This window comes from Micromys minutus (genome assembly GCF_963924665.1).
Source record: "Micromys minutus genome assembly, chromosome: 2".
NCBI classification, from domain to species: Eukaryota; Metazoa; Chordata; class Mammalia; order Rodentia; family Muridae; genus Micromys; species Micromys minutus.
The window spans coordinates 77803105-77828323 of NC_137971.1; the positions used below are offsets into that span (position 1 = coordinate 77803105).

The window sequence follows — 25219 nt, forward strand, 5'->3', positions numbered from 1 at the left end:
AGAGAAGAGAGAGGGGCTGGTCACTTCACACAAAGACAGACCTGCCAGTTGGGAACTGCTCTCTGGACAGGGTCATTTACAACAAACCCCACCGTAGCTGTGGTTCTGGCCCCTCAAACGCTGGGCACAAAAAAGGATTGCACCTGAAGGCTAGGAGCCACCTCCCCCTCAGTTCGTGGCAGTTTGGAATTCAATTTAAAAAAAAAAAAGGTTGATAGTGTCCATTGGAGATCACGGTACCGAAGGAAGTTCTACTAAAAATGACAGATTCACCCTGATCCAGTACCTGGCACCATTTCATTGAAGAGAAGTTAGCTGGACCCAGAGCACAGCACTCTGTATAGGAGAGATTAATCCCAAAAGGTCAGATGCTGTCCCCAAGTATGGAAAGCCAGAACTCTCTTCTTTTAAATGTATTATTACTCATTGTAATATTGTTTTGTGGTGCTGGGAATGTGCCCAGGGCTTGCTTCATAAATGCATAAGTAGACACTCTGCCACTGAACCACAGTCCCTCGGCAGGATCAAAGGATTGTGTGTGCCTTTGAGTGCACATGCCTTGGAGGTCAGAGGACAGCCTTGAGTGTCCTTAGATGCCACTGCCTTGTATTTTAAGACAGACTGGCTGGGGCCCCATGGACCCTCTGTGATCTTCTGTATGACACTGACCCCAGGCCAGTGCTATACACGGTTTAAAACTGAACCATCCCCCACCTCAACCTTCAGTTTTAGCTTCACCGCTAGTAACTTCCCTCCCGTGTAAATGCCTGAAAGGTTGTTTTCGAGGGCTCGCCACCCTGGTTGTTTAGGAAATGGATCATGTTTCTATCAGGCACTAGGTTTTAGACTGTTACTGCGTAGAACAGAGGTTTCAGCCATGACCCCCAGTCTACCCAGAAACTGAGGGCATACACCCACCAGACATGAGCATCAGGCAAGGGAGGACTGCTGTCATCACGCAGTGGGCTATTTCTTGATGGCAGTGGCCTGAATGCTTTTCTAGAGCTCAGTCATTCTGAGAACAGTCGGCTCCTTAGCTCTTGTGCAGGGACTCGCTGAGGCAGCTTCAAGAGTAGGTTCCCTTAGATCCACCTCTCCTTCTGGTCTTGACTATGTGGAACTCTCCCCAGGTGCCAGGGTCCCCGGTATCCTCTCCTTCTCTATTTCAGTCCCTGTATTGATCTCGTTTTTTTAAATTAGTAATTACAAATTAATTAATTTTTTAAATTAATAATTAATAATATTAATATTTTTAATTAATATTACAAAATAATTGGTGGGAATCCCCAAATCTCAAAATATGAAATGTAGATCAAGCCCAGATCTGATACTTTCTGAGCACTGAACTAATTCCATATGTTTTAACTCAAGTTTAACACAGAATTGTTTTTTAAAATTCCATAAAATTGTGTTCATACTATATGTATGAGTATGAAACCTAAATGGGTCTAGTCTTTACACTTGAGACCTAACCCAAGATTTCAAATGCAAACATTTTAAAACCTGAATCGGGTGTCTCTGTCTCTCTCTGTTCTCTCTCTTTGAGACAAGACTCACTTCACTGGGGAGCCCTGGCTGGTCTGAATCATGCCACGTAATCCAAGTTGGCTTTCAATTAAGAGACCTGCCTGCCTCTGTCCCTTAAGCGTTGGGATTCAGGATGTGAGCCACCACAAGGGAGCCTCAACCTGCATTAACATTAACAAGAATGGTTTTAATACTGGGAGTCTTTAAGCCCAAACATGGTTTAACAATGTGCAGATGGAGCCAGTGGGATGCTGGATGGGTAAAGGCATTTGCCTCAAAGCCCGCTGACCTGAGCTCTGCTCCTAGAACTCACAGGGTGGAAGGAGGGAACCAACTTCTCAAAGTTGTTCTCCAAACTTCACACATTTCTGTACATGCACATATGTGCACACACATAACACACACACAAATAAACAATTTAAAATGTTATTACATGTAGAGATGTACCCCTTTGTCAGCTATACTGTCAGTCACATGATGATGCTCTATGCGTTTAGGATTCTGGAGCCTATTAACAATGACACGGTCGGTCAAAGCTGGAAATAATCTGCACTTTTCTCAGTGACTCCCTCCACTCACACCTCCTCTGGCCCATGAAGGCTTAGGCTGTACAGATTACGACTGATAGGGGCCTGGGCAAGGTCTGTAGTGTCTACCCTGTTTAGGACCCCTTTCAAGCCACTGGCCTGATGACCATACAGGCAGGAAGACACAGTGATCACACAGGATTGCACTGGATCCCCTTGGGATGCACAAGGCAAACTTGCCCAGCATCAAGTGGTTAACTAAAGGGGTAAGATACACCCTGAAAATGGACAGTGCTGTTTTATGCCTGGACGAAACGACTGCGCTGGATCTGACATGAACGCATGCGCTGCTCTCTGCTCTGGACATGTGACTAGTCCTCTCAGGCTCTTGCCCCTATGGCTTCTCCATGGCTGTGACCTAGAACTATGAGCTAGAATAAACACATTGTTGCTATTGTCTGGCTATTTTACCATAGTAACAGTAAACAAAACTAAGGCTAGGCCCAACCCAGTTACACAGAGAGGAGCCCAGGGCACTCATTTTAAACCTTCCCCCAAGTGACTCTGATGGATGTCAGTTACAGGTTCTGGCCTGCAGACAATAGGTTCTACACCTACAATCCATATAAAAACCACAAGGTCATTTTCCAAGTGTCTGGGTCTCATCTCAGAAACTGTGATGTCATTGGCCTGGGACCCAGGTATCTGTATTCATAGGAATTCCTGTGTGCCACTAATGTTCAGTCAGAGTTGAAAATGGACTATGGTTAGAATCCAATTTAAAGAAACTTGACTACAAGACCCTCAGAGCCTAGAATTCCTCTCAGCTTGATGCATCAGCTGATTAAACTGATCTACAACTGCCAGGTACGTACGGGGTGCTGTTGGTGCTGAAGACAAGGTTTCTGGAAAGGATTCCCAGCCCTTGGCTTTCCTTAAATTTCCCTCTGCTTATGTATATGAAGAATTCACCTGTGTGCCTCTGTCCCCCCATTCGAACAAGCCCTGCCCATCCCTCTCTGCCTCTTTACTGTTAACTACATTCTGCCCTTGCTTTGCAAAAGGCCAGCACTTTTTTCAGGGTGTCACAGGGACACAGTGAGGCCTGAGGGGAAAGAACTGAGCTAGAGATGTTTCTTTAAAACAAACAGCCAAGTGACTGTCCAGAGTTGAGGGGCTGAAAGTAAGCATAGAGGTGTGGCCTCACATGGTGAAATCATCTGAGGAGCGTGGACCATCCCCATTACTGGCCCTGCCTACAAAGATGCCTATCTCTTCTAGGTGGGCAAGCATATTGGAAAAATGTGTTAGCAAAGGAAATAGAGGCTCATGACAAATACAGGTGACACCACATCTGCTGTGTTCTCTGCTGGAGTCCCTATAGGCATGAACCACTAGATAAGAATTAAAGTCTCACAGCATGGTGCTGCTGTGAAGTCCAAGATTGTGTTGTGTACTGAAAAATAAAATCCCATTTCTAGTTGTGGTGTGGCTCAGCACACATCTTTACTCCCTCTGGCTAGAATACAGACACACTCTTAGTACATGCTTTAAATCCAAACAATGAAGATAAAGTTAGTTTATAGAAGGAAGCACTCATGTTTGAAAGTGATATCTAATTGAATGATAGACAAAGTGACAAATCAGAGACCGATTTGACCGAATAGGATGTGCCCAACTCATAAGAGAGGCGAAAGGGAAGCTACTTAAGAGAGCAGTGCAGAGAGGGAGGAAGGAGGCGGGTTTACCAGGAGAGTTTCACAGAGACTGGTTAAAGAGAGAACACACTAGACACAGATGAAGAAGCCAGAGAATGAGAAGGGTCAGAAAATCAGAACAGATTGCTAGAGTTAGTTTGGAGCCAAGCAGAGCAAAAAATAAGAGGCTGAAAGAGAAGCCAGACTGAATCAGTCAACTTGGAGAGGATTTTGAGCCAGAATAGCTGAGTTGAACCAGCCAATCGGAGCTCAGAAAACACAAGAAAGGGTGATCTTGGACTGGAGAGATGGCTCAGCAGTTAAGAGCACTGGCTGTTCTTCCCGAGGTCCTGAGTTCAAATCCCAGCAACCACATGGTGGGTCACAACCATCTGTAATGAGGCTCTGATGCCCTCTTCTGGTGTATCTGAAGACAGGGAAAGTGTACTCATATTAAGTAAATAAGTTAATCTTGGAAGGAAGGAAGGAAGGAAGGAAGGAAGGAAGGAAGGAAGGAAGGAAGGAAGGGAAGAAAGAAGAGTGGTCTTATTCTCCAGTTAAGTCTCAGGCTGAAAACATTATAGGCCTAGAGTAGATTGTAGGGAGGCTAGAAGCTTCCAGGACTAGGCCTAGGTTAGCAGACAGGCAGTTAATTTCTGAGACAACAATTTCTATAGGAGAATAAAAATTACACTTACAACATTCGACTTGGTTGTAGCTCAATGGTTAAAGCTCTTGTTGAACAAGTGTGAAGACCAGAGGACTAGATTTTGGATGGCCTACACCCACATGAAAGTCAGGTGGGCTCAGTAGCAGACATCACCAGTACAGGTTAACTGGGCTGGACCTCCAGGTTCAGTGAAAGACCCTGCCTCAATTAAGTTAGAGTGATCGGGTCTTCAAATGTGCATGTGAAAACACACACACACAAGTAAAAACCATGCATATACATATACACAGATTCAAAGGCAAAAGTAACTAAGTAAATTCCATCTCACAGCAACAAAAGAGAGGAAATACCATCAGCTCACTGGAGAACAGATGTGTGCCCTGGAGCAGTGAGTGATTCTACAGAGCAGTGAGCATGAATGAACCTCAGTACTATACTTCAGCTCACAGGAGCCTAATGATACTGAAGGGTAGTTGCATGGTAGGCTCAGAACAATCCAGAGTGTAGCCTTGGTTATAGCAAACTGGTGTTGAGGGAAGCACACTCAAGTAAGGAACTCTGAGTCCCACAAGAGTCAGGCACATGACTTCACTGCCCAAGGAAGAAATTCAATAGTGTTGACTTTGAGACAGACATAGTGATGTATATCTTTAATCCCATGACTCAGTAGATAGAATCAAACACATCACAAGTTCAAGGCTAGCCTGGGATACATAGCAAAACTTTGCCAAAAAAAAAAAAAGAAGAAAGAAAGAAAGAATAAGGAGAGAGAGAGAGAGAGAGAGAGAGAGAGAGAGAGAGAGAGAGAGAGAGAGAGAGAGAGAATGGGAATTGCGTGTACCTCCCTCTGGGTGGTGACTACATGGGTGTTCATTCTATGGCTCATATATTTTATTACCACCCATCTCTAGAAGTAAAAAGAAACAAAGACAGTGCATACTCTAGTTGAAATCACAAAGCCACAATAAAAAACTAGAAAAGTCTGGGTTGTTCAAGCTAATTCTCACCTGTCATACATCAGTGAGTAGACAATACTTAAAATCTTACTACTGCATAAGCCTATTGGACATGCCTCATCCCCTCTGTAGAAGCCCTGAGTGCTGCTGGGGTGCAGGGGTGTGGTCCAGGCTGGGAGTGTCCACTGAAGTCCACGTTTTACCTTATGTATCTTTTGAGCATGAGGACTCTATGCAAGGACTACTTTGCTAAAAAGTAAGCAGAATTCTTGGATGCAGTGGAACACACCTATAGTCTCTGCTACTGGAGGAGAGGGAGAAAGGGTTGCCTAAGTCCCAATGCAGTTAGACTCTGCCTCATCCAATCAGCCTGTATTCCAAGGGGTCTTAGTCCTTCCAGTCTTTGCAGGATCGAGTCCTGGAAAGGGAGGTTTGGAGGATTGGAGGCAGGGGGATGGTAGGGAGGAATCTAGCAGAGCTTCTGGAAGAACCCACTTTCTGCCTTAGAGATATCTACCAGACAGACGCCTCAGTGCCCCTGTCCTGTCCTTGTCCCCCTTGGCATGCTGATATCCAGCCAATTCCGGAAGGGCCAGGAGGAGTGGAAAATCCCAAAGAGATGTGCCAGCCCTTCTTCAGCTCCTGCTTAGTGGCAATGTGACAGGAGAGCCTGGCATCCTAATGAGGCTCCTTTACTTGAGCTCCTCCATCCTCTCCTACTCCAGTACTGCAGCTGAGAGGTCACAGCCCAGAGCAACCTCACAGCCAGCAACATTCCGTGGAGAGGGTGGAGGCCTCGGGGGTTAAAGGGGGGAATGTGGGACCACAAACCGTGCCTGTTCACCTGAGGCCAAAACACAGATTCCAGGGACCTACCTCAGACTTTCAACTGGATCTCCTGAAGCTGAGCCTGGGAATGAGCTTTGCCTACAGCAGTCTGAGGAAAGAGCTTTGTCATTCACAGGCTACTGAATCAGCTATGGGGTCAAGTGTGAAAAGAACTATCTTTGCAGTTGAGTCTAACTGGGTTAATCACCTGCTGTTATCTTGCCATCCCTAGGGCAAAGCCCCTCCCTCAAGGAGCTTCTACTCTATTTGGGGGAAAGAAAGAAAAATAGTCAGGGAACTGAAGTCCCTAAGGACCACACAGCAGGAAGAAGCTGCTTCGTTGAGCTTTTCCTCACAAGCAGCAACAGTCCCCAAGAGTGCTGGGACTTGAGGTCACAGAAGGGACAGGGTCACTCGGCAATTTTTATCAGAAAGTTAACAATGTTTATTTGATTTTTTTTTTAAATTAATGAAAAACAGAAACAAAGACAAGGTCTCTTATAGCCCAGGCTGGCCTGGAATTCAGTTAAGTAGTTGAAGAAAGCCTTAAACTCCTAATTCTTCTGCCTGGTCGTACTAAGTGCTAGGATTACAAGTGTGCACTGCCACATCCAGTGTGGTGCTGAGGATTGAACCTGGGGCTCTGTGCAGACGGGGCAAGTGCTCTACCAACTGAGCTACACTCCTATCCCAGTGTTTTCTCCTTTCTCTTCTTTCCTTTTGCCTAATCAAAGCCCATTTCCAGGTACATTTTTTAAAAAATTGTATGGTTCTCACTGAAGTATTGACATATATTAAGTCAAAGCGAGGTTGTTTTCTCTAATTTTACAGACAGGGAGACTGAGAACACAGGATTAGGTAATTTGTATGAGGTCTGACTATAGGTGGTCTGACCTCTACATTCACATCCTCAACCCCAACAGAATCACCGTCTCACAAACTTCTCACAAGGGCAACAAAGATTCCTACAATAAAACGTACAACTTCATACACTGGAGCAAAGGTATTCAGGGCTGTGTTGTAATCTTTGCAGACAGCCCAAGAGCAGTCTGAACGCCCAGCAACTGAGGAGAGATTCCTGTAATGGTTTATCCCAGTTGTCAACTTAAAACCTAGAATCAGCAGGGGCAGAAGCCCTCTGGGCATGCTTGTGGGAGATTATTGTGATTTATGATACCTTTCCTCAGCCAGGGGATCCTGCACTGTACAAGCAGGGGAAAGCAAACTATACAGCAGCACGGATTCCACCGCTCTCTGCCTCCCAACTCTGGGTGCTAAGTGACCACTTGCTTCAGGCTCCTGCCACCTTGACTCTTTGCCATGACAGACTGTGCCCTTGAACTGTGAGCCAGAAGAAACCCTTCTCCCTTAAGGTTCTTTGGTCAGGACATTTTATCATAGAGACGGAACAGAAGTCAGTTGGGGATCTGGTCATTGGTAAACATGGGGTGCCATTAGAAATGTAATGATTTCACAAAGTTTGAGGAAAAAGGAGGGATGTCACAGAGGAAACGGCAGGTACATTTCCTGCCAGCTTTGATGGTGAGGTAAATTTGAGATTGCTGGATGGCAGGTTAACATCTAAGAGGGGACAAGGATAATGCAAAGATGCCATTCAGCTAGTGTCAGAAGCCATCCATGATGATACCTCAGAGGGAAGGCAGAAGGGAGGTAGAAACTAGAAACACACACACACACACACACACACACACACACACACACACACACACACACAGAGTTTTCTAAATATAAACAGTCATGATCTCCTTTTAGAACAAGTGGTTCCCACTTTGCATTTGTTCCTGGTGAAGTCTCTGTTGTCTACCCATTAAGTTTGCCTGCCTTGTACAAAATCACAGTCATTACCCACAAAATTACAGCCGCAGCCTCTGCCCAGTCATCACGTGGGCTCTCAGCTATGCTTTAAAAAAGAAAGAAACCTTAACATGGATGAAATGGAAAGAGGACAAGGAGAACAAGGAGAATGCACCTTCTCCTTGATGTTCTAAAGCACCCTCTGTGTGGGCTGCTATTTGGTTGGGTATTATTTTTCTTTTCTTTTCTTTCTCATATATGGTACATGTACATGCTCATGTGTGATTGTGCAGATGTGGGCTCATGTATGTGGAGGCCAGGGGTGGATATTCCATGTCTTCCTCTATTGCTCACTGCCTCATGATTTTGAAACAGGATCTCTTATTGGCCTGGAATTCACTGAGTTGGTTGTACTGGACAGCCAGCAAGCTGCGGGGATCCTCTTGTATCTACTTCCAGGTTTATAGGCACACACTGTCCTGCCTGGACTTTATGTGCATGCTAGAGATCCAAACTCGGGGCCTCATGTCTTTACATCAAGCACTTTCCCAACTGAGCATCTCCCCAGTCCTGAGGATGAGCTTTCTTTCTAAAAGAATCCTATAAAATATATCAGACTAGCTGGTAATAAAAGTACATGGTTATAATCCTAGTACTTAGAAGGCTGAGAAGGCTGGATCATGTGAGGGGGAGGAGAAGGGAGGGAGGGAGGAGGGATATAATAGAATTAATTTGCCAGACAAAATAATCCACAGGAAAACCATGTACACAGTAACAGTGAGCTGGAGAGCCATGTGCCTTTACTCCCAGCTCTCAGGAGGCAGAAGCAGGTAGCTGTTCTGGAATGTGCTCCCTAAACTCATGTTTTGTCACAGGCAGATCTCTGAGACCCTTTTCAGGCACAAGTGCTTTCTGTCAAGTTGACCTGCCAGGTCCCCACAGCATGACTGAGTTCAGGAATGAAGTGGCATCCCAGTGGCATACAGGGACATAAGTAGGTAGAAGATATACAGTGAGAGAGACCAGTATACCCTAGAATGTGTACAATGAAGAAGACATAGCCCACTCAGTGTTGGGGGGATACAGGGCAAGTGGGATGCTCACCCATCACAGATGGTGATGTGACACAGAGTGGCCAAAATGACTTGAATCAAACCCATGAATACCCCCACCCCCTGACTCTACAACTCCAGAGATGCCAATGAAAATCTACAGCCAGCAGAAGACATCTAACAGCAGGCAAAGTACCAGCGTTTCTCACAAGGACCCAGTGGAATCCAACCCAGGTAAGTATCAATAAATCAGTGGGTATATAAATTGTAAGATACTCAGGAGATCACGTCGCAGCAATAAAGAATCATCTAACACTCTCTGAATGATAAAGCTGGACTTCCTAGACAGAAGGTCCAGCAGAAGAAGCCATGTTTCAAAAAGAGTGGGTTGCTATGTTTTCAAGTAACAGAAAATGTGAGGCTAAGCAAATTTTTCTGTAAAGATTGAAGTTAGAAAGGTTATGTAGCAGGAACGGGAGAGGCCTGCGGGAGTCTGCTGGGTGTTTGGCATGTTCTCCATCTTAGTCCGTGTGGTAGGTATGTGGTGTAGACATATGCAGGAGCTCACCGTGTAGCACGTAATGACTGGAGCACTCTCCTGTAAATCACCTCACCCACAAAGAATAGAAGCCATGGGTTTCTTAATCTAAACCCCAGTGCCAGGGGTTGGATACCTCCCTTCTGAATTGATATTGCTGTGCTCTTGACTGCCCACCAGGACTAAATGGTAAGGTCCTGTTGGTGAAGACAGCACACACTTAAGCTATAGGACACCATGAAGTCAAGCTGGAACTGAGCTGGAAGTGTTGTGCCTAATGGCTAGCTTGCACAGTGCCATGAAAGTTGCTGGGGAGAAAAGTTCTCAGTAATCTAACTCAGTTTAGTAACAGGTGTTTGATACCACCAGCCTGCCAGCCATGATATGCTCACAGGCCCAAGAGTGACATCACAGATCCAGGGCAACCAACTGCTTCCTGGTTGGAACTGAAGTCTACCCTGATGAGGGAACACATGCCTGCATTATAAGCCTGGTTGAAGGTCTATGGCTAGAGAGGGCACAGGCCCCATAGGGATTCTACTATGATGTTGTGCTAAATGCATGTGGAGTTAAAGTGCCTCCTGCATCGATATGTTTGTACCCAGAGACCTCTGCCACTCGACGTCAGAGAAGCCCCCTTCTGTAGTGGGCTCTGGTCAAAGCAAACACTACTAACTTATCAACTGCTGAGAATAAAGAAATGCAGAATGCCTTGACCTAATGGAACATCCATACCACCCATGCCGAGGCCAGGAAACCCATCGTGAAATAGGAGGTGCAAAGACTGTGCGAGCTGGAGGGGGGAGCACTACAAAGAGATGTCCTCTGGATATGGCAAGACTGTTACAATCATCCTCAGCACCCATATAAAGCTTTGCACAAACAAAGGGGAGGCATCTGTGGCCCAATGTTGTGGCCCAGGCTGTATAATCCCAGCACTCAGAAGGCAGAAGCAGTGGATCTATGTGAGTTCAAGGCCAGCCTGGTCTCCAGAGTGAGTCCCAGGATAGCCAGGGCTACACAGAGAAACCCTGCCCCAGAAAGAAGGAGGAAAAGAGAAACAAAGGCATCAAAGCAGAAGGAGAACATGGAGGATGGAGAAGGGGCCCATAGCTGTGAGACAGCAACATGAGAAAGGAACAGGGTACAGGAATATGAACAAAGTTCCCGCATGCAGAAGAAATTCTCAAAAATAATTCTTAAAAAGAAGAAAAAGGGAAGACTTAGATGAAAAGGCTGGCAGCTTTAAAAAAATATGTATAATATAAAATAAAATTCCCCAGGCAACTGGGGAAGAGAAGATTGGATACAATAATCCGAAGATCTTATAAGAGCCAAGGTTGAGGGTCACACACTGCTTGTCTTAGTCAGGGTTTTTATTCCTGCACAAAACATCATGACCAAGAAGCAAGCTGAGAAAAGGATTCATTCAGCTTACACTTCCACATTGCTGTTCATCATCAAAGGAAGTCAGGACTGGAACTCAAGCAGGTCAGGAAAGCAGGAGCTGATGCAGAGGCCATGGAGGGATGCTGCTTACTGGCTTGCTCCCCCTGGCTTGCTCAGCCTGCTTTCTTATAGAACCCAGGTCTACCAGCCCAGGGATGGCACCACCCACAATGGGCGGGGCCCTCCCCCCTTGATCACTAGTTGAGAAAATGCCTTACAGTGGATCTCATGGAGGCATTTCCTCAACTGAGGCTCCATTCTCTGTGATAACTCCAGCTCGTGTCAAGTTGACACAGAACCAGCCAGTGCACTGCTCAAGGCTGTAGTTCCAACTCTTGGGAGGCTGAGGCATGAGGAGCTCAAGGTCTACTTCAAGCCTCAACTACACAGATACCTTCAGGGAAAAACCAGTAGTGACAGGCCTCAGCAGGTCCTGGGGACCCTAGAAATACTAGCAGTGTCTCAGCATTCATTAGGAAATATCCATCATGGGGCTCTAGACCCTGCTCAGAGCTCTCTGCCTGTCTGTCATTTCTGCTGTCCTCACATATGCCCTGGGGACAGCTGTGCTGGCTGGGAGATGGAGACAAAGGGAGGGCCGAGGACTTGGCCAAAGTCACAGAGCTATGTGAATGGACAAGCAAGGTTCTCACCTGCCTCGGTCTGGGGGTAAGCAATCTATGGGCTTCCTGGAATGATGGCACAGGCTGGCCAAGCCAACACTGAGAAGGCTGAGGCAGGAGGACCATGATTTCAAGAGGAGCTTAGGCCATGTAGTAAATCTCACATAGTAAAAACAAGACAAGGGAAAGTAAAAACCACAGTCAATACCTTCATAGTCCTTAGTGTTGGAATCAGGGCAGGTTAGGAAAACAGAGGAGAGTGTAAAATTTATTACCAAGACTTAATTTTTCTATTTTGCTAATGTTTCTTCTCTCACTAGCATGTGCTAACTGTAGAAATGACTGACAGGTTGACCGTTTTCATGCTTGTAAATGGTGAGCTTTGTTCACGTTCACTGTCCTTTCCCCCAAACGGCTTGTTTTCTAAGAGAAATTATTTTCCATTATAGTATCACTACACAGTTTAAGAAAATGTGAAGGATACGGGTGAAACCTAGAAAGGAGAAAGAAAGCCCCATGCTCTCTTGTCTCCACACCAGAAGAGAGATGGGGAGCAGAGAATGTCAGTGGGCTGTAGATTTACTGCGTGTTGGACTGTTATTTTTAGGGGAGTTGAGTCAACCTGGAAGCCAGGAGGCAATTCGGGGCAATGACAACTCCAGGGTGGATTAATTGCAGCTTTTTGCTGCTGACTTCTAAACAATGCCCCCGCAGCCAACTTAAAGCTCTGCCTCCTTGGAGGCAGCATTCTACACAGGCACATTTGATCTTGGGGTGACAAAGCTGGTTACGCTGAGACAGAATCAGGGAATTGTTAATTTGACTCTGGGAAGGATCTTAATTCTGGAACTTTGGCAGTGCTGGGATCAAAAGGATCAAACCTTATGCATGCTAGGCAAGCCTTCTACCAACTCAGCTACCCCAAAGGCTTGGTTTCATAAGGCAAGGAAAGCCACGTCCTTATGGGAAAAAAACGTAAATCAAAGCTAGCAAGAGGTCCCCCAAATATAGGAAGAGAGGTCTAGCTTGAAATCCTCTTGTCTATTAACCAGGGATTCTGAACAAGTATCTCAAGCCTGGAAACCTGTTTCCTTCATCTATAATAGGAATATGCTACAGTTAGATAAGTGTGACCTCAAATCCCTGGTGACAAAGATTTGGGCCCAGACTATGGCTCTACTGTGAGGTGGAACAACCCTCAGGAGGTGAGGTCCAGTAAAAAAAAGTTAAGTCAATGGGGCATGCCCTTGAAGGTGATATTGGCACCCTGGCCCCATCTCTGTTTCTGTTTCTATCCAGCCAAGCTTGCTCTAGCACACAATCCCCGGCATGATGTTCTGCCTCGGTACAGACACAAAGCAACAGCAACAACTGACCCCAGATGGAAACCTCTGAAGTTAACAACCAGCATAAACCTTTTCTCTTTGTAAGTTGATTATCTCAGGTATTTTGTTACAGTCATAGGATGATAAACCCAATTAATACAAAGTTGCTGAAAAGCTTTCAGTAGAATGCAAGGTCTGAAATACGATGGCACACACTACACAGCACATGGTGCATATTCAATAAGACCATTTCTGCATGGCATGAAGAATTCGATTGCCATATGAGACATGGAAAATGTAGCACTTAAAACAGTATTTCAACACATTTCTTTTGGCTGTTGGGCAAGCTTTGGTTTATGTGTCATTCAGGTGAATTTGTGTCTCTACTTGATAATACTTTCTTCCTATACCTCAGTATACACAGGAAGTTCCCTTTTGCATGAAGACTGGAATTTCACTGCCTACTACACTGGCCTCTGAAAGTTGATGTCTTCCAGAACTCAGCAAGTCATAGGCATGAATGAACACAGGCAAGCCCAGTCAGCCACTGCCCAGGGCTTTTTATTTAGCTCTGCATTCTCAGCTGCTAGGGCCAAGATTGAGCCTTTAGAAACATCCTAGGCATCCCAAGAGAGTTTACAGTCCAACAGCATATCCACATCCTGGCAGAAGCTATATGTACTATATTCTGCCTTAAGAGAAGTGGAAACAAGTTCAGCTTATGTTTAAATATCTCTACAAGGATGACAAGGTTATAGATAATCATTTCCAGCCACACTCAGGGATTCCAAGGCAGTATTTGCTGTCTTTTTTCTTTTGAGTTGGCGATTCCTATATTCCAGACACATTAAGTGGTCAAGGGTGACTTTGAACTTCTGATCTTCCTACCTCTACCCTACATGCTGGGATCATAGGCACATGTCATAGTGCCTGATTTCACGAGGTACCGGGGATGGACTCTAAGCACGCACTCTGTCCAACTGAGCTACACCACACCCGGCCTCTGCTTGCTCAACTGACTCAGATTTCAGAGCAGACAGAGCTCAGAGCAAGAAACACTGAAACTCAGAAACCAGACTCTTCAAACATCAGAGGGGAATAGTACTAACATCACACAGTTTCAAATACTGAGTTCTTTCTAAGGGAGCCCCAGCGCCCTGGGGGAAACCGTGAATGTCTTCACTCACTAAGGAGAGTGACCCATTTCACTCACTAAGGAGAGTGACCCATTTATCTCCACATAAGCTCTCGTCCTTCAGAGGATGATTTGTCTCCCCGTGCCTCCTCAGTGCCTCAGTCCAGTGAGTCATCTGCATATGAACTGCTGCTGGTGTGAAAAACACCCAGAGGAAAACACTTTAAGGAAGGATGGTGGATTTGGCTCACAGATGCAGGTGGTGTCCGTCAGAGCCGTGAGGTGAAGGAGGCAGGAGTTGGGGAAGGCACTGGGCACCCTGCACTCCAAGTCAGGAAGCAGAAAGGGACGAAGACTGCTGTTCAGCCCACTTCCTCCCTTGGACTCGCTCCAAACCTATGACCTGGTGCTACCCCTAATTTTATGATGAAATCTGAGGAAAGCATAAATTGTTTACACCAAGTTTACACTCGATAGGCCAGACAACACAAGTGAGGGAAGTCTGGGGACAGACCATCCTGTCAGAAGAAGTGCTTCTTGCTTCTGTGTGGTTTGGGATTCAGCCTGGAAAGTTCATTCCTAAACAGAAAGTTGAGGTGCCTGCGTGTCTGTCTCCATGGACTCTAAGTCAAAGTTCTGTTGTTGTGGTTTTGAAGTCCAGAGTTTAGCACACGTGCAAAAGGTGGAGTGGGCCTTCATCTCTTGGCTTCACCAAAAGACACTCACTGGCCACTTTTTTATATCTTCCTGCCTCCATCCTTCATCTTTTATAATTAAAATTAGGACTCAGAAATAACAGGATTTCTCAGCACCGATAGTGACTGGATATTTAGTTCTGCAAAGGGGTAGGGGAGGAAAGACATCCCACACAACTGAAATCATGTACTTGATAAGGGACTTGAATGAACAACACACATATATACATACATACATACATACATACATACATACATACATACACACACACATATATACACACATACACACACATACACACATACACATATACACATACACACATACACATATACACATATATACATACATACACACATATATACACACATACACACATATACACACACATACACACATACACATATACACATACATACATACATAGACACATACATACACACATACACACATACACATATACACATACATACATACACACATATATACACACATACACACATATACACACATGCACACACATACATATACATACATACATACATACATACACATACACACATATACACACACACACATACACACACAACTTTTACTACTAAATACAACCAACCCAATTTAAAGGGACAAAAGCTCTGCCCTGCTATTTCTAGGGTAGGTATAATAATGGACAACATGCTCAGAAAAGATCCTCAACAGCATTAGTCATTAAAAAAATACAAATCAAACCACAATGAGATGCCATGTGACACCCACTGCAATGACTGTAATCTAACAAATACTGAGTGACACCCATGTTCATATAGAAACACCTTTCTACATGGCTGGTGGAAATGTGACCTTTCTCAGCCACACTGGCGAGCACTCTGGTGAGTTCTTCACTAAGTTAGCACATGACCCAGCAATTCCACTCCTAAGTGACCAAGAGAAGTGAAATGCATGTTTACATGGAATCCTGTGAATGAAGGCTTACAGTAGCATTGTTCCTAATTGTTACATGCCATAATGGCCTCTTTTGTCTACATGATAAAATCTAGAATCACCTGGGAGATGGGCTTGTGAGCATACTTGTATGGAACTGCCTCTATTAGGTTCACTGAGGTAAGAAGATCTGCCCACGGTGGGTGGTACCATTCCCTGGGCTGAGATCCTGGACTATACAAAAAGGAGACAGTGAGCTGAGCCCAAAAGCCATTGTGTGGCTCAAGGATGCAGCGAGAGTGACCTCTGGCCTCACCTCCCATGCGTGCTTGAGGCTCCTGTAGTGCCTCATTAGCAGGTGCTCTTCCTGACAAATCTGAGTGTCATGAAAGCGAATGCGGTGTTTGCAGTAACAACAGGGCAAACTGCAAGGCCCCTGGGTGTCAATCAAAGCCTCCTCCTTAAATGGAGCCACATAAAGCCCTGTCAGGCTTTCCTGTGGAGTAGGAGCAAGCGGAGCTGAAGATCTTAGATACCTTTGTTTTCTCACTTCTCATGATGAAACCTCACAGATCTGGTGAGTGGGCAGGCACAGTAGAGATAGGAAAAAGAACTGTGCTCTGTAATGTCCAACCGCCTTAGCTCTGTGCCTTTAAATGCATCCAAGCTCAAACTAATGAGAGTCGGATCTGAAAACTGGCAGACACTTTAACTGTTTGGATTCTAAATTTAGATTGTAAGGGTGAATACCGAGAGTCAACAAACTCACAGGGTGGGGGTGGGGCCATTTGGCAGGTGGCATTGTTGCTCTCTAAGGTCGATGGGCATAAAGGATCATGTGCTTTATGCTCTTGGCAACTAGAATCAGAGGCTGGATCCTGACAGATGCTAGAGAAAACATCTTCAGTTCCCCTAAGCACTGTAACTCCATAGGTGACAGCCACATGGTGCACCAATATGAGGAGGAGAGGGAGAACTCTGGGGTCACCCCTTTGCATTGTGGCCTTGGGTATAATGTTTAGCCTCTCTGTGACTCAGTTTTCTTATCCATATGATGTGATCAAACTGTGCCTACTTCAGAGGAGTGTGTGAAGATGAGGAGGCGGCAAATGGTGTGCTTGCTTCAGAACACATGGACTCGGACCCTTGTTACCACTATAGAGACTGTGGATCATCAACTGGGCCCCTTGTTACCACTATAGAGACTGTGGATCATCAACTGGGCCCCCTGTTACTACTATAGACAGTGGGTCTTCAACTGGACCCTTGTTACCACTACAGAGACTGTGGATCATCAACTGGGCCCCTTGTTACCACTGTACAGACTGTGGTTCATCAAGTGGGACCCTTGTTACTACTATAGACAGTGGGTCTTCAACTGGGCCCCCTGTTACCACTATAGAGACAGTGGTTCATCAAGTGGGCCCCTTGTTACCACTATAGGGACTGTGGGTCTTCAACTGGGCCCCTTGTTACCACTATAGGGACTGTGGTTCATCAAGTGGGACCCTTGTTACCACAACAGAAACTGTGTGTCGTCAAAGGAGAGATCAATACCTGGAACTGCACTGTAGAAAACTAAAACAAGAATGAACCACATTAGGTCCAAACATAGTGTATATGTTGTGGGGAGGTACTCCTCAGTATATACAGGTAGAAACTTGTCAAAGAATAGAAAAAGAAATGTGGGAGGGGGGGGTGTTGAGGATGTAGCACAGTGGAAGAGTGCTTCAATTAGCCATGGACGAAAGGAAAGGGGAGGAGAAGAAGGACGATGTGGGGGGGATGGAGAAGAAGGGAGAAGGGAGCAGAAGCCCATCCTTGCAGTCAGGGACATTTCTGTCTAATGTGGCCCTAGAAACAACACACAGAGCAAGTGCATTGAATGAATCATATGACATGTGAATTCCATCTCAGTAAAATTGCTGTGGCAAAGTAGAGACGACTCCAGGGACTTGACAGGGTAAAAACTACCAGTGGCCACATTAAACCCATCACAGGGGGGGGGGGTTACAAAGGAATAAACACAGTTCCATCTAAAACCTAGCAAATGGTCCATACAAAGCTGGGCCATCCAGGGTCATCTGCCCTCACCCTGCCTGTGGCCAAGGTCTAGTGCAACCACATGTTTCTTTACATCTTGCACTATGAAGAAAAGACAGTTCCAACTCCTAGAAACATGTTGTAAGATGAGTTGTGGAGGTGGGCTTTTTGAACCACACTGTAGAATGTAACTTTAATTTTTTCAAAACCTATATGATGGTTCTTAAATGTTTTAAATCTCCTTTTTAGCCCACTACCCACCAGCAGTAATGAGAAAGAAAGGATATGGGGGAAGTGGACCTGTTTAGAAAGGTTTTTTGGAACAATTCCAGGCTGCGTTGTCTGAAAATCTACAGTTCAGTTCAAAGTTAGCAGCGGCAGCTCAATCTGTTCACAAACACTTCACAATAAGCAATAACTCAGCCTCGACCTCTGTCCGTCAAGTCCTATTTATACCCTCCAAACATCCACCACGGGTCTTGTCTCAGCACGTAATTCTGTCTCAGTGGACATCACTCTGCCAATCAGTCTGAGTCCACAGAAACAGCAAGAAACTGCAGCACATCACCAGAAGCTTCTTGGTGAGTTTCTCTCTATGGAGTCCTGGCAAATGCAGCTCAACTACACAATGTAAGGCGGACCAATACACGTGTGTTGTTAGCAAAGGATCCTCATCATGTGTCTTTTCATCCTTTCACCTGTGTCTGCTTCAGCAAAACATCCTTTAATGTAATGAGTCTGCTTTAGTCTTGTTTGCCCCAACAGAGCACCATCAACCGACTTTCCAAAGAACCCTTAAGTTTCCACTTCAGTAGAACAAATGTTAGGGGGACAAGATAAACAGATGGATGCCTGATCCAGGGTAACTAGGGAGAATTTTCCAAGTAGGGACAGGAAACAGGGACTGGCGGTGGTGAAGAAGCAGGTGCATGCATGACTATGCCTGGCAGAAGCTGGTCCCAAGTCGTCCTGCCTGCTGCCAAGGCCTCTGGACTGGCCTTTCATTTCTGCTTTGCTGCAGCAGCTTTACTAAGATGAACTCACAGGCCATGTGGCACATACCCATAAAGCAGCCGACTTAATGGCTTTAGCCAATTCACAGATCCGCACAATTGTGCACGCTGTTAAGATTCTAACGTTCTATTCCTCGGAGACAAACCCTGGCCAAGCATAGTGCTGCAAGCTTGTAATTCCTGAACCTGGAAGCTGAAACAAGAGAAATGAGAGTTTAAGGCCAGTCTGGGCTACATGTCAAACCCTGTCAGAGAAAGGAAGATAAAAAGGAAGGGAGGTGGGAGGCGGGAAAGAAAAAAAATAAAAGAAACCCAGGTGTGCTGGTGCATGACCATAGTTCCAATATTTTGGTGGGGGTAGGAGGACCCTTAGCTATATGGCAAGCTTCAGGACAGCCTGGGCTATAAGAGCCCTTTTCTAATAGTAGCAACTTCCTAACTCTATGGTCTTTGGCCTTCTACATTCTGCCTGCTCCAGGCATTCCACATCCACACCATATGTAAGTGGCCTCCTGTGCCCAGCTCTTGTGGGTAGAATGTTTTTGGGGTTCTGCTTTGGCTTCTTGGGGTGCTGCTGTCACTTCTGCACTGGTTCTGGCAGGTATATCCTGAAAGAGCATCAAGTCTATCCCCTCCCTCAAGCCCTCCTGTCCTTGGGTTGATGGGAAGAAAAGCTGTAAGCCTGCCTCCAGAGAAAGTTCTACATCTTCAGTTCAGCCACTTTCACAACTGTGACCCAGGGCAAATGATCTAACCTTTGATACAGTTTCCTCCCCTGTAAGGATTGGAAACAATATGTATAAAGTGTCTGGTGCATTGTAGGCACTTGAGAAATTCAAGCTTTCCCTGGTGGTTGTGGCACATGCCTTTAATCTCAGTCCTGGGAAGGCAGAGGCAGGTGAATTTCTGTGAGTTCAAGGTTAGCTTGGTCTACAGAGCTAGTTCCAGGATAGCCAGGGTTACATTTACACACACACACACACACACACACATACACACACACACACACACACACACACACACACACCACAAACCATTTCAAAAAGCAAACAACAACAAGAAGAAAGGAAGGGAAAGAAAGGAAAAGAAGGGGAGGGAAGGGAAGGGGAGAGGAGGGAATAGAGAAGAGAGGAGAAGAGAAGAGAAGAGAGGAGAGGAGAGGAGAGGAGAGGAGAGGAGAGGAGAGGAGAGGAGAGGAGAGGAGAAGAGAAGAGAAGAGAAGAGAAGAGAAGAGAAGAGAAGAGAAGAGAAGAGAAGAGAAGAGAAGAGAAGAGAAGGGAAGGTCAAGCATTTATGGGACCAGGGCCTTCCAGACATCCAATGTGTAACAGTTAAGGGTCTTGGTGTGCCATCCTGTGGGCTGTGTGTGATTTCTCCCTTCTCTTCCATTAACACTAGCTTTCTTTTAAGAGGAGTCGCCTCGGAGTGTGACAGACCCAAATATGGATACAGAAAAGGTCCACATTGCAAAATGTGTGCTTCCCACCTTCCTAAGTAGGTGATGTGCTCTTCAGAACTCTCCTTTAGCATTTCTATTTCTTCCTGAGCACTCTGTCCCTGTGAGGCTACAGGTGGCACACAGAGCCCACAGCTAAGCAGGGGCTCTAGTGCTGAGCCACACTACCAGCTTCCCCTAAACTCTCTTAAATAGCCCAGTCCTCAGCCCACGCTCCTTCCTTCTCCCCTTAACCTCTAAGCTTCCAGATTTCTCTCTATCCCTCAGATACTGTATTCTCCCCAACTTAACCAAGTTCACATCTGATACTCTTCAATTCTGAGACAGAAGTCACATACTCAAGAGCAGCATTTTGTAAGCTTTAGAACTGTGGCTGTGGACATGTGTATTAGGAAGCAAGCATGCAGGGACTCCTCTATTTTGTTGGTACAAACATTTCCTGCCTCATCCAAGGGCCTGCTAGCTGGTACACTGCAGAGTTGGACCTGGAGCTCGGATCTTCAACATTTTTAATCCTTGACATGGCATCGGTGAGAAAGGCCTCACAGAGGAAGGTCTCGGATCTACAGCTATTACTGGGATTCCATAGCTAATCCATAGTATTCAGGCTTTGCTGATGTGGCCACAACACATTCTCCAGTAAGAATAAACCCACATCACCACATTCTCTGGCTGCTAGCCAGATGAAGCCTTACAAACCTTCCCGGGAGGTTCTCATTTGTGGTACTGAGAACCACAGCTATAAGTAAATTACCTAGAATCAAAACTATATTTTGGGTAGGCAGAGGCAGAAGGCTCTGGAGTTCAAGGTCACCCTCAGCTACACAGTGAACCTAAGGCGAATCTGGGTTTCATAAGATACTGTTTTAAAAAAAAAGATACAAAACAAAAAGCAAAGCAAAACACAAAACATTAACAATAAAAACAAGCACAACCTTTAACTGACTAAAACTTAGACACGAATTATTTACCAACCTCTCCTTGCCAGCTGTCTGTCCAACACCATGCATGCTACCACTGTCCTATTTGATCATCACGAGAGACTTCTACAACCAGTCCTAACTGCTTCCATGCCACACAGGGGAAGCTGAGTCTTAGGTGTCAGAGTCACTCACTTGTGTGTTCACTGACAGTAAGAGGCAGAAATCTGGCTCTGGGAGAAACCCAAAGCCACTGTGTTTAATAACAGCACACTTTTTTTCCAGATGTCAAAATCATGGTTTAACAATGTAACAGTCCCCTTTTGTTGACCACTTAGTATAAGCTGCAGATTGTTCTGGATTAACGACCAGGCACCTAAGGTGAGGGTGGGTCTTAGTATCACCATTGGCATTTCTTTACTACAGAAATGGCGTCACCAGGAGATTAAGGCAATGCTCCAGGTCATCAGCTGGGGGATGGAAGACCTAGTCCACCTACTGTTCCCATTTCTGTCACAAGACAAGTGACAAAGGCGACTTAAGTAGCGAAGGGTTTCTTTTGGCTCAAAGTTACTGTCCAGTATGGTGGGGAAGTCATGGCAGAAACCTGAGACTGCTGAGGCAGAGGATTGACGCTGGTGCTCAACCCCTGCTGTCCCTTTTATTCACTCCAAGACCCAGTCTGTGTGATGGCACCACCCCCACTTAAGGATGGGTCCCCTCCAAAACTTCCTCTCAGAATGCCCAGATTTGTTTCCATGGTGATTCTAAACCCTATCAGATTACCACTCTGTATCAACCATAGTGGGCCTTCCCCAGGTTTGTAGATCTTATAAGAGACTTCTGTACTCCTAAGTATAGAACAGAATGCTTAACAAGGCAGGGGAGGTACAGTGAAGCCTCAAATGAGGTTCATTTGCATAAACAAACTTAGGATATTACAGCTTTAAGGCCAAATCATTAAAAAAAGAAATCATCTCTGACTGAACTTTGATACCAACAGAACAGCGTGGGCCTGCAAGCATTTCGAGAGCAGGCATGTCCCAGCCAGGCAAATTTCTGCAAAATTTAAAGGAAAAGAATCTATGTGTGCAAGGTGATGTCATCCTAACATCCTGACCCACTGGTGAGTCTTAAAATTAAAATCAATGGAAGGAAGACGTGACATCATTAGATGTCTCTTAATCCAACTCCTATTTCTTTTGTGGATTAAACTGAAGAAGGACGTAACATTTGAGAAGATGAGAGAGGATAAAGCATATAAGATAGAACTGAAGTGACAATGTAGACTTACAGACATATTTCTTCATTAAGTGCTACAGCATTACAAAAACAATGACCTCATTTAGAATTACAACTGAGGCACGATCAACTTTATTTTACAAGTAGGAGAAATGAAGTACAAACATGACATCACCCACCCAAAGTCCCACAGTGGACAGATGGCACTGACTATAAATCTGTGCAATACCATGAATGATAATTCACATGTTATTCCTGTGTGCATGTGTGTGTGTGTGTGTGTGTGTGTGTGTGTGTGTGTGTGTGTGTGTGGTAGGGATTAGTCCAGGGCCTTTCACAAGCTATGCAAGTACTACTGGGCTATATCTCCAGCCCAAGAACATTTTTGAAGCCATAGGGAAATCTTACCTGCAGGACTTGTCACACCATAAAAAGAAATTTCCTGGCTCCCATGCCTTGGGGCCTGCTCCCTTTAGGAGGAAGAGCTGCTTCAAAGGGGTTTAGTCTTGTAGTTTCTGGAAGGACAGTGGTCACTGGATGCCACACAGTCCTTTTTATCAGTGAGATCAAATCTCAGCTTCAAGAAGGTGTAGTTCCAAGAAATGCATTTAATCATGAGGACACAATAGCCTATTTCCTTTCTTGCTGTGGCTTCTAGGAAGCTCAGGGCTGGGTTTCTATTTACGGCAGGGACATAGGGAAACGGTGACTAACATGCATACTGCAGCATGGAAGGGCTTTGTTTCTTTTGGACTGAAGTTATGTGACAGGTTGTCCTTCCTCTTGTCTCCGAGAAACCTCCATGCTGAAGAGGAGAGCACGCCTTCCGTCACACGCTGGCTATCCTCCGGGGATCTGGCATGTAGCACCTGACTACAATTTACTGCCCACTGAAACTTGACTGAAAGTAGATAAGTGTCCTCACCACACAGCTACAGGTGACACTGATGTGTTAGCTCTGTTGATTATGGCCAACATCACATAGCATTTCTTTCTTTCTTTTATTTTTTCTTTTTCTGACAGGGTCTCTCTACCTAGTCTTTCTTATCCTGAAACTCTCTATGGACAAACTAGGCTAGCCTTGAACTTACGTGCCTCTGCCTCCCAAGTGCTGGGATTAAAGGCATCCACCTCTAAACCCAGCACACTACATGCCTTTACGTTAGTCAAAGTGTCATCAGGCTATGCCCTTTGAATATATACAAATATATGTCATTTTCATCAGTCAGGTATTTTAGGTATGTCTTCATCTACAGGTCTTTCAGTATTTTGCCAAATGAATCAGTTGCTTTTATTCCCACTATGCTGTCTTTTTCTTAAGTCAACTGCCACCTGTGCCCAAAGTTACTGTGTAGTTTTGTGACTACAAATCACTAGAGTTTGGAATGAACACTTAGAAACAAGACGTAAAATACTTCCTTTGACAGATTGTGCCTTCACACCTTTGCCTCTACATATAAAATGATAAAGTCACTTAAAGCTTATTTGCTCATATCTAAAAATGCACATACCTTATGAGAAAGTTACCTGGTGTGCGCACACACACAATAAAGTCTGGTCTTATGGGAACAATTGCTATGATTTTTGTCTTGGTTTTTGTCAGCCCCTTCTCAGATTTCCAAATAACTCTTAGAGGTCATGACAGCCTCTAAGGCAAGGCTGGTATCTAGGAACAAATATCTATATTAATGAATCTCAAACTGTTCTTTATTTCCTTTTTCTTTAGATTAGCCTTTCTTGACCCGTGGATCTCAACCCCTTTGGGAATTGCATATCAGAAATCCTGCATATAAGATATTTATATTATGATTCATAACAGTAGCAAAATTATGGTTATGAAGTAGCAATGAACTATGTTAAAGGGTTAAAGCATTAGAAAGGTTGAGAACCACCGCTTTATAAAAAACTTCCGAGGGACTGGGGAAATGGCTTGGTTAGAAAAGTGCTTTCTATGCAAGCATGAAGATCTGAGTTTGGTCCCCTAGAACCCACATTTAAAAAGCCAGGACTATAAAGCAATGAGAGACAGGCAGATGCCTGAGGTTCCCTGAAGCTCAGGCTAGACGGTCCAGCCTGCTGAGCCAGTTTGGGCAAATGAGAGACCCCCCCACCTCAAAACCAAGCCAGATGCACAAGCAATACAAGATGGACAGCAACAGATAATGACAGCTGAGTCTGTCCTGTGGTCGTCATCCACATGCACACTCGTGCATCTATAAACACACGACTAAGCTGGTGAACACACATGCACACACACACATACACACACACACCACTTTTAAAGCTGAGCATGTTCAGAGGCAACTGCCTATCATCCAAATTATTTTGAGCATGCTTAGAGGTGTCTGTATCTTTAATCTTAAACTTTTGAACTCATGCGCTTAAGTTAAGTGTGCCCTAAATAACCGCACCTTCGTCCCTTCCTGAACTATGTCTAACAGAGACGCCTGGGAATGCACTTTTCCCTAAGGTGCTTTTCCATAGGCAGATGCACAGGCTTTCTGAATCAAAGCCCCATGCTTCAGTCATTCAAAGACAGCACTACTCTGGAAGTAGAACCCATGTGCTCCGTACTTGAAGCAGGGAATAAGTCTTTCTCTACTCCTTGATTTCTTGGCTGTGCTTATTTTGACCTGTGCTCATCCCAGTATGAGCCCCTTGGGTTTGGTGAGGGGTACTCACAAACGAAGAACACATGAAACTGATCACTGACGAAACACCACTAAAATCTTCCTATTATTTGGGGTAAGATTTTTGACTGAGTCTCGAGGTATCTTTGGACTTCT

At 45.1% G+C, this 25219-nt stretch overlaps 1 protein-coding gene across 2 annotated transcripts in view; it reads right to left on the reverse strand.

The window, feature by feature from the left end:
* IQCK (IQ motif containing K) overlaps window positions 1–25219 on the reverse strand; it is a gene marked incomplete at its 5' end in the record, with an annotated part of 109183 nt that overhangs the window by 99 nt on the left and 83865 nt on the right. The window lies entirely within an intron of this gene.